Below are 10,619 nucleotides of genomic sequence, written 5' to 3'. Positions count from 1 at the left end.
TTGTGCCGAGACCATAGGAGCTGTTTTCCTACGTCTTTGGTACTTTAAAAGTTCAAAATTTGCGTTTTTCAGGGTTTTCAGCACGGGCACTTAGATTTTTGGCGCGCAGAGCCGTTATTGTTTTTGGATGTTATAGAGGACTTTGAGCCGTATCGATGGATACCAGGATCGAGATTATCCAACTTTTGGTTCGAGAGTTATGATTTTTCGTGTGTTTTTTGTACTTAAAAAATTACGTTGTAACTTGTATTTTGGATTTTCATTCGATCACTACAAAACTCGAGATTCTAGTCTTTGGTATACAAGGATTCAAAAATGGTTTATGTTCGAAGTACGTACGACCATTATTTCGTCTGTAATCGGAGTAGCAAAAAGTTTAAAAACGCATTACGTGATTATTCGTATAACCAGACGTTTCATTATGGTATACGTCTGTTAAACGTTTTAAGTAATAATTATTTTGAACTTTTTTTTACATTTATTTTAGTAGGCGTGTATCTCATTATTTATTAATGTAAATCGATAGGTATATAAGAATAAAATAGGGGGATGGAGTGGCCGAGCGGACTAAGGCGTCGGCTGCGACGCAGTCGACCCGAGTTCGATTCCTAGGCCATGGGCGGCATTTTTCTTCGGACAAGTCACGGTGTCCGGAGAACAAGTGTCGCCATCCCCCACCCGGGCATGGCAGATACCTACGGGTGCCCAATCAAAAATTCTGCCAAACTAAACACATACGTGTTCCTCCCCCTACCGACTTTAATAACCTACAGTAAAAACTAAAAATAGCTAATGGCCTCAGCTGCCGGGCTCAAGATCAATAAAAAAAAAAAAAAAAAAAAAAAGAATAAAATATTAAAACCTATAAAATAATAGGCCAATTCACTCTAATATATATATATATATATATTTGAGCCGACAACACAAAATTGGAACGGCTGGATGTACATTTTGAAGTACTAGCTCCTTCAATATTGGTCGTATCGTCTTGAAATCTTCAAGGTTCAACGCAGTGACACCTCTAGATCAAATTTCTGCTCTCAAAAAAGCCGCGTATCGATCTAAAGATTGACAAATTGACAAAACAAAATTACCCGCCAATTTTTTTTTTGAATAATTTAAATTTTAAACACGTAATTTACCTCCTTAGTAATGTGTTAAACAACTTTTACCATCTGGGAAATTATGTAGGTACGATTCTGCTTTGATCCTTGTAGGTTTTATAGGAGTAGGACTTACATTGTACTATTATAGGATTTAGGTTTTCGTTAGATTTTTCAAAACCAAAATTAAAATTCAAGTTTTAGGATAAAAAGTTATTACACGTGTTGGGAATTCTAAATGTGTCTATTCAAAACCATTTTAAAACTAACTGTTTAGGCGATATACGGAGTGTTGTGACTATTTTAGTCCAATACATAATAAAAACAGCTTATAAATTATGCCGTATTAACTAGAAATAACAATTCATTTTATTCCATAAACTAATTATAAAATAAATAATAAATATTACAATTTGTATTGGATATTCTAAGATATTTTAACATTAAGCTCTTGTTTGATATAGTACAAATTACTAATTGGGTTGATTATATTGTATTACAATATTATAATATTTATTAGTAATTATTGAGAAAAAAAGAAAATACATTGGAATATTGTAATTTATTATATTTTGTCCCCGGGCACAGGGCAGTGAGCGATGTAGGTACAGAACTACAGACCTGCATTTGTCATTCAAAATTTATTGTAGACACAGTTATAAACTTATAATACATAAACAGTCAAATAGATGTATTATAGATATGTCATGTGATATACCGATACAGGTACATTATACATATTAGTTACCGACAGTGATGGGAAAATGGTCCAACAATGGGCAAACATTCTGTCTTAAACATTACAGTAAATTACACAATTAACGAATGACAACAATAGTTGATTGATAAATTGGTAATTTTAAGGACATCAAGGGGTCAGTTCTTCTTTTTAGGAAATTGAATTAGGCTCTTATGAGTAATTCAATTTTAAAAATATAATTAAAATAAATAATAACTTACCTAAATAATTAATTAGTACAGTGCAAAATATTTTTTATCAGCCTTTACTAGTGAATATAGTGGTACGTAAAATATCTAATAGTTACAGTACCTAATCGTATACCTACCTAGACAAAATAAAATATACATTTATTTAATTTATTTGAAATTTCTGTGGTTTAACGTTTTGATACATTTTCTTACTTACTTTAATAACCATTTTCTAATTAAAATAATATGCTTTACTAATATAGCAACTATATGTCTGATGAAACAATAATTCAATAATGTTATCAATTCATGCATAATTATTTTATATCTATCTAAGAATTTAGTTTGTTTTCGGGTCTCTAGTACCCCACTAACTATTTTACTTTATTACTTTCAACTTTAATTTGATTTTCTGATAACTTAATTGCACTTATACTAAAATATTTTTAAATTGTAATAAGCATATCATTACAGGCAACTGAGTAAAATTAACTTACAAATAACATGGTATCCATTACATTAAATAATTTTTTTATTTAAAATAATAAAATATATACCTACCTACTGTAGGACAATTCATTAGGGATAATGGATAAAACAAATTTAAAACAAGTGATATGCTTTTTTAAGTTTATTAAAATATATTTTAAATTATATTAACAACTCAAGGTAGGTATGTAATCAATATTGCTCATTATGGTACCGCAAGACAAAAATAACAAGGACCTAAATTTAACTTTTCAATTTGGAATTGTTATTGATTTATTTCGGAAGATTTACCTAGGACTAATAAGGTATATAGGGATGGCATAATTTATTGTTTTACTTCAAATAGTAGTAAAACTTAAACAATATAGGTACAGCTGGCGAATATCCACCTGCGAAAAAAAATAGTTAGACAAAATGCAGCGTTTGAAAAATATTGGATTTGATTATAAAAATAGAACAACCAATGAATATTTACAAGGAATAGCAGTTAATTTCCAATATTGCAAATATAATATTTTACAATTAAAACTAATGTGATATCTAGAACAGCACGAAAGGTTTTGACCGAAACAATTTTTGTGTTCAAGGTTTTGACGGTAACAATTTTTTTGTTCAAGATTTTGATGTTCAAAGCTTTGACGGAAACTATTTTTTTGTTCAAGATTTTGACGTTCAAAGGTTTGACGAAAACTATTTTTTTGTTCAAGATTTTGACGTTCAAAGTTTTGACGGAAACTATTTTTTTGTTCAAGATTTTGACGTTCAAAGGTTTGACGAAAACTATTTTTTTGTTCAAAATTTCGACGGTCAAGGTTTTGATATTCAAGTTTTTGAATGTTCAAGATGTTGACATAAATTTATGTTCAAGATTTTATCGTTCAATATTTTGACGTTCAAGATTTTGACGTTCAATTGTTTGACATTCAATGTTTTGAAGGCCTCCCTATTGGTGAATGTTTTTTTTTTATTTACTTTATTAAGAAAGGTATGAGTAAAAAGTATTTACTCTAAGGGGCAATTCACATTCCTAGTGTTAATAAATACAATAGTTTAAGTTTTCTTACATAAAAGCCATTGCGTACGGATTGATGCCCCGCAGCAAACCGTCCAATAATCCTATCACAATTTCGGACATTTCACGATTCCCATGTCGTGCAATATCGAGGCGTCGGTGGTTGGCCTCTCCGGACTCCAAGAAATACAACTGACAGTTGTTCGCGACTCCCGGGGCAACGGCCACCTCATTATTGGTCTTCCGATAGGTCTGACAGTGGACAATCCACACCGGCGGTCCCCGCCCTGGCACACGCCTGTCGTTTACGTCGCAGGTAAACGCAGCGAATGCAAGAACGTTGTTGTACCGCCGAATGTCCGCTCGGAATCTACGACCATCCTGTGAATCATCTATAAACAAATTCATTAGTAGGTAGGGGACGGGCAACAACGCGCGTTGTCCTGCGGCAGTCACTTGGCCGTTGTTACAACACGTGGAGAAGTGTACATTGACACCTAGGCCCACTTCCTCGTATCGGAAGTGGTGGGCGTTACAATGTCTGCACACTCTGTCCAACGCGCCCGCGTTGTGACGCTCTGGAAGCGGGTGTGTCACTCCCGCCCGCCGGTCAATCATTAGCACACGCACTCTGGGTTGTTCGACTACTTCCTCAATCTCCTCTACCTGGAAGTCGGTCATTTCCACGTCCTCAAGCTCCTCTACCTGGAAGTCGACCACATCCACGTCCTCAATCTCCTCTACCTGGAAGTCCACCACTTACACGTCCACCACCCCGACGCCGACCACTTCCATGTCCTTAATCTCCTCCACCTGGAAGTCGACCACTCCCATGTCCTCCATCCCCTCCACCTGAACGTTGACCACTTCCATGGCCTCCATTCCATCCACATCCTCTTTCTGGACCTCCACGTCCTCCTCTCCATTCTCTTCATCCCCCTGGACGTCCCCAAGTACCTAAAAGTTAGGTAGAGTTTAGAGTAGGTACAATATTAAGGTATTGAGGTATTCTAAATAATTAAATATATAATCCATACTCAAAGAGAACTGCTGCACTAAAGTATTAGTAACAATGTAAATAACAACCGATAGTAGTATGTATATTATTACTGTCACTCAACTGTATAAACACAATATTAAGTATACAATATCAGATATGTGAACATATTGCATGGTTACTGTAATCATTGTTCAATTACGAATGTATACAATATATAGTTTGTGGGTAATGTAGCAAAGTAAGTACGCACATATGTATGTGTTAATATAAATCGCAGTGGACCCGATGAACAGTGAAATATTGTTTTTTTTGACAATTTTGAACTGTGTAAGTAAACATTACAATAACAATATAATAACTAACTGTAACCATAGAACATGTATAATACTACTAAATGTCATTGAAGGTGTGTGAGCACTGAAAAAAGTCTACCCAAATAACATCAGTACAACGATATAGATAGTATAAGATAAATGTTGTTTAGAGATTTCCAAGAGAAAAAGGTCTACCTAAATAATATCAGTACAATGCTCTAGGTTAAGATAACTGTTGTATTAACAAGTACCAATCATAGAACAAAGAAATCCACAGAAGAATGTTTAAGTTGTTTTATACATACTAATAATCTTTCTAACAACAATAACTTTGAAGCGTTATAAAACTGTATTGCACTGTACAACAGTAGGTGTTATAGTGAAATCATATGATAATTTAAGGTTTATGATATACCAATAAAAGTATACATGTTGTAGTCCAAATCATTTTTCAAAGATTTGTACAAAATAATGTTCAATTTTGTGTGACTACACCTAAATTTAAGCTCTGTCCAACCCAACATCAATACAATCTATTGTATTAAGTATTAAAATAATATAAACATTTCTAAGAGTACTACATGTGAAATAGTAGTAGTAGTAGTAGTAGTAGTAGTAGTAGTAGTAGTAGTAGTAGTAGTAGTAGTAGTAGTAGTAGTAGTAGTAGTAGTAGTAGTAGTAGTAGTAGTAGTAGTAGTAGTAGTAGTACAGAATTTTAACTTACAACAATAAAAAGAAAAAAATTTAATGATTGTGTGTTGTTCATACATATTTAATATAATCTTGTGTTGGTTAGGTATTACCGTAACAATAACAATAATGACTCACATTTAAAAAATGTATTGCACTCTATATCAGTAAGTACTCATATGCAATAAGTGCGTTTATATGAAAAGTTGAATGTAAGGGTTATGTTCCACTAATAAAACCATACATGGTGTGATTAAAATTATTTTTTGAAGTCTTCAATGTGATAAAATCAAGTACACCTATATTCATCACCACTATGTATTGATATAACGCACATCAGTAGTAAATATGTTACACTGTAGTACAAACAAAGTTAGTTGTGCAAACTAAAGGAAAGAAATTATTAAAATAATCTTAACATTGCTAACAGTACGGCAATATGTGAAATGATAAAATACTCATCCAGTTAACAATGCACAAAAAAAGGAGAGGTTAGTAAATAGTCTAGGTATACCTACTTTGAGTAGTAGTAATAAGAAAATGTAAATTTATGTAAGAAAATGTTAAGTGTTCTGTTTAGGTCAAAATAACCATAGTAAAAGTTGATATATAAGTATTGTTATAAGTTAATCTAGGTATCAAATTTTAATCAATGTATGAAAATAAGCTTGACCCAGTGTTTGAAATCTGAAACAGCAGTAGCACAATTGAATGTCGTTCAAGTTATTCTACAATTTAATTTACAATTTAATTATAATATAATAAGTTGAATGAAAGTTTTATGATAAAATAGACATTTAGTTTTCAAGAATGTTGTACCGAGCCAGTATAGTCTAGTAGTATAGTAAAGTACAGAAACAATAATATGTATCTAAGAGCACAGTGAATAATTAAGCATGTAAGGAATTTTAACCGTAGGTTGGGCACCACTCATTGTCATTAGCTTAACTTTAAAAATTACATACTATGGAATAAACGTAAACAAATGAAATGAAATTAGCACTGCAGAAATTGTAAATGTGAAAATTGATCAAACTTGAAATAATAAAGATATGTGATCCAAATGAGTGTAATATCATGAATTTTGTTATATGTCATTCACTTGATATCGTGTATTAAACCGTAGCACGTGCCTATTTATAAGGTTTAGAAGTATACTTTTGTGAGGTCATATGTATTATGTTGCAACAAAAACCTTGAATGTCATTGAGTTAAGTTATTAAATTAAGTTAGGTTTGAAATACACAGTAGGTACATCAAACTCACGAGAGTATACAACAGTATTAGTATTAGAAGTCCAGTCAGACGGGCATACAGTCATGGTGTACTGCAATGAAATTTATTGAGCACACTCACCAAAGACAGCACTGCCGTGGGCCACAGACGGCGGCGCCGCGCGTTTCCCACAGCGTAATCGACACCGGGGACGAAATGCCTCGAACATAGCTGAGATGTTTGGTTCACGGGAAGACCTTGGTCCACCACAAATGCCACCCACTCAATACGACGATGTACGGCAGTTGAAAATCTAAGAGGCGACACATTATTTATTATAATATATATCGATATGTATTAACGTGTTGTGTGAAATACCTGTGTACGGAAACGTCATCGATGTTGTCCACAACTCCGCATAGCGCATAGCGTTTGACCATTTTGAATAGCCTAAAAACATCACGAGCGAATATATAATAATAGGAATAATAATAAGTGAAAAGTAAATACTGAATATGAAAAACTCGTCCTAAAAAAAAAATGACTGATACAGTTTGTCATCAGTGGTGATGTATGAGACTTGGGCGACTCGTGTGTTATTTTTAGAATTAATAGGTACACACCGACTTACATGATGCACATAAAAAATAGAAAAATATGAAAAATGACATAGCCAGCTCGTAGTAGCACAATTATGAATTAACTGAAAAACACGTGTCCGCAATGGCAGCAACGCGCCGAAACGGCTAACGGACTTACACGTCTAATACGTATTCAGCTAATACGAATGCGGATTATTAAAGTTACTTGATCAACATTAAAATGTAATGTCCGAGAACAAAGTTTAGTATAATTTCGTTGAATATTATCCCGACGAGTATGAGCATGATCTAGTATTCTAAGAATCAAATAGTCTTCCCACACATAACAAATGAATTCAACAAGAGCCACTACACTACATTATATGCCTTAGTTCTGTTTAAAATAATTTCTTATTCGTATTTAATATTCGTATGCTTCAGCATAGTTGTTTGTATTGTTTCCTCTTGTTATAATATCACGTATAAACATTAAAACCCACTCATTTTTTCTCTTGAAATAATTTTCAAAGCGTTTAACAAAATTAGGAAATTCATCCTTTAAGTTCAGAATATCTGAAGTAGCTTCATTTAAATTTACTTCATCTGCAGCATACAATACCTAAAATAAATACCTATATAATATAAATTATACAAGCCCATATTTCCTGGACAATATCTATTAATGAATGTATTTATCTATTGGTTATTAGAAAATTTAAAATTTTATGCATGGGACTATGGATGATGAGTTTTATAATATTTACATTTTAAAATAGTAGGTATTACAAAACATTTTTATTATTTTTGTGTCAATTGTTTAAATGGCAATAAATAAATAATAAATAAATGACACTTAAAAGATATGCGATATGCGAATTAATAAGTAACTACTTACTTTTTGGAACATCCGCATTAAAGGCAAACGTTTCTCCTTCAAACCATATTTTTAGTTTCATGTAGCCAACCCCATTCTTTTTGCAGTACATGAAACGAATACAGGAGCAATCTAGAATCTAGATGATGGCCAAAGTGTTTTTAATGCTGATCGTTTTGCAGCACAGTCATCAGTCATAAAACCAATAGGTGTCTATAATATGAATAACTAAACATTTTAACAATATTTTTAGACACTTTTTAAACGAATATAATTCAATATAAAATGTAATAAAAACTAATATTTGTTTATTTGCAGTACCTACCTCATTACCACCAAAACATAATGGGTAATGCTTTTTTGTAGCTATCACTTGATTGGCCCTCATGCATAAGCATTGCTATGGGAACTGCTCCAGCGTTTGACACTGCAAGCACTGTTGTAAGAGTAGTCTCCAAATTTCACCAGAGTATTAGTTAATACTTGAAGTTAATATTAATATTTTAAAATAATTAAATTTATCTATATACCATGAAAAAATATTTTACCTTTTTCAGCATATGATTGAGTATTTTCTTTTAATTTTTCCAATGGGTTATTTACACAACCAAAGTTCTTTTTTTGCGCCATTTTTTGTGTAAATATGCCACAGTTTCTTTATTTGGGTTTTTTGAGCCATTTGCTAAAATCTCCCAGCAATTTTCACTCAATAATATTTTGCTTTCATGTAAGCGGATCGCTTCAGCAGCACCCATTCCATCCTCAAAATACATATCAAACACTTGCTCCACCTTTTGACGCGGTCCCGCGTAATAGCTGTTTGAATTCAAATAGCCTTTTACGCGGAAAACCGCGCAACGCTTCTCAAACAAACCGCCAATCGACGACGGACGACGCCGGCGCGCGACACCCGCGCTGTGAACCGTCGGCCGGCCGTTGGGTGAACCGGACTGTAATGTCACTAGTTTACCATCGACGACCCGCACAAGACGGACACACACACGTCCCCGGCCAATCGTCTTTTTCTTTTTTTTGATTTCTCTCGTTTTTCTGGACTCGTTCTCGTACTCGCATAACCAGAATAACCCGAGGCCATAATCACGCTGTTTTTTTTTTTGTTCACCCATGCATTAAAGTCAACCCTCATAGTGCAAAAGTTGTTTTTATTCTTTTTTTTTTGTCGTGTAAACCTTTTCACTTCAACATCACCTCACCCACGCGGCACCCAATAGGTCCGCATCACTTTAAATAATAATCAAAATTATTTCATTTAACATTTATTTTGAATTATTAATAAAATATGCCATATTATGAGATGAAAATGTCTTATTAAAAATAATATTTAAAAAAAATATAATAATTTAACCTTTAAAATAATAATATGTGCCAATATAATTTTATATTTAAAATTCTAAAATAATAGTTAATAGGTTATTGCTATAATGCTATATATTGGCTTTGTTATACATAATATATTAGTATAACCATCTAATATATACCTCGATAGCTTCTACAATCTATTACACGTATTGATGTACAAACACATTATTAAATATATTAATTTATTATAACAAACTAGTTGATTACCTCAGGTGATATCCGTAAAAATTTCATTGAACCACTAGTATTGACAGAATGATTATGGTTTTCATTCATGGATATTTTTAGCACAAAGTGGGGGGTCTCTTAACAAAAACGCATAATTTTTTCTGGTGTTACGGTTGTTTTTTTTTATTAGTATATCTATTTTTGCTTCACATAATGTGTTTCTAATTGTTTCTTTACATTTTACTTTGTTAACTTTACTGTACTGACATACCCAATATTTATGAAACATAACTCTGAAAAAATAAATAAATATATTTCTAATATATTAATATTAACCAAATAATGAGAACTATTTTTACTTACCTTGATGGATTGTCAAGCTGACCAATTTTCGAAAACTCTTGGTAAAGCATTATGAAATTCTCAACTTCATTTACATCATTAATATTTGCTCTAAGAATCGAGGTCTTTTCATGTATATTAGATATTTTATTTGATAGAACCGCAATGATGTTATTATTTTTTAAAAACTTGATGAATTCGTCCATTATGAATACTCAATACAATAGAATTGATTATTCAGAAAAGTAGAAAAGCAGAAACAGACAAAAACTACCAAGTTAAATACCTGCCTAACAAGAATGCAAACAACCACAACTTAAAAATACCTACCTAATGAAAATATTAAGATGCTATAAACACTAACAAGTATCAACTTAAAGTTTAAGTTACAGAGAGAACAGAAACATAACATTTTAGTTTAATATGACAACAATTCAATACAACATTCTTGTTGAAGTGTTGACAAATAATTAATTGATTGTCAATTAATACACTATGTGACTTTTTTGTTATCAGTTTGA

This window comes from Metopolophium dirhodum, chromosome 1 (assembly GCF_019925205.1).
Source record: "Metopolophium dirhodum isolate CAU chromosome 1, ASM1992520v1, whole genome shotgun sequence".
Taxonomy (NCBI): Eukaryota; Metazoa; Arthropoda; class Insecta; order Hemiptera; family Aphididae; genus Metopolophium; species Metopolophium dirhodum.
This window is presented reverse-complemented; position numbering follows the sequence as displayed.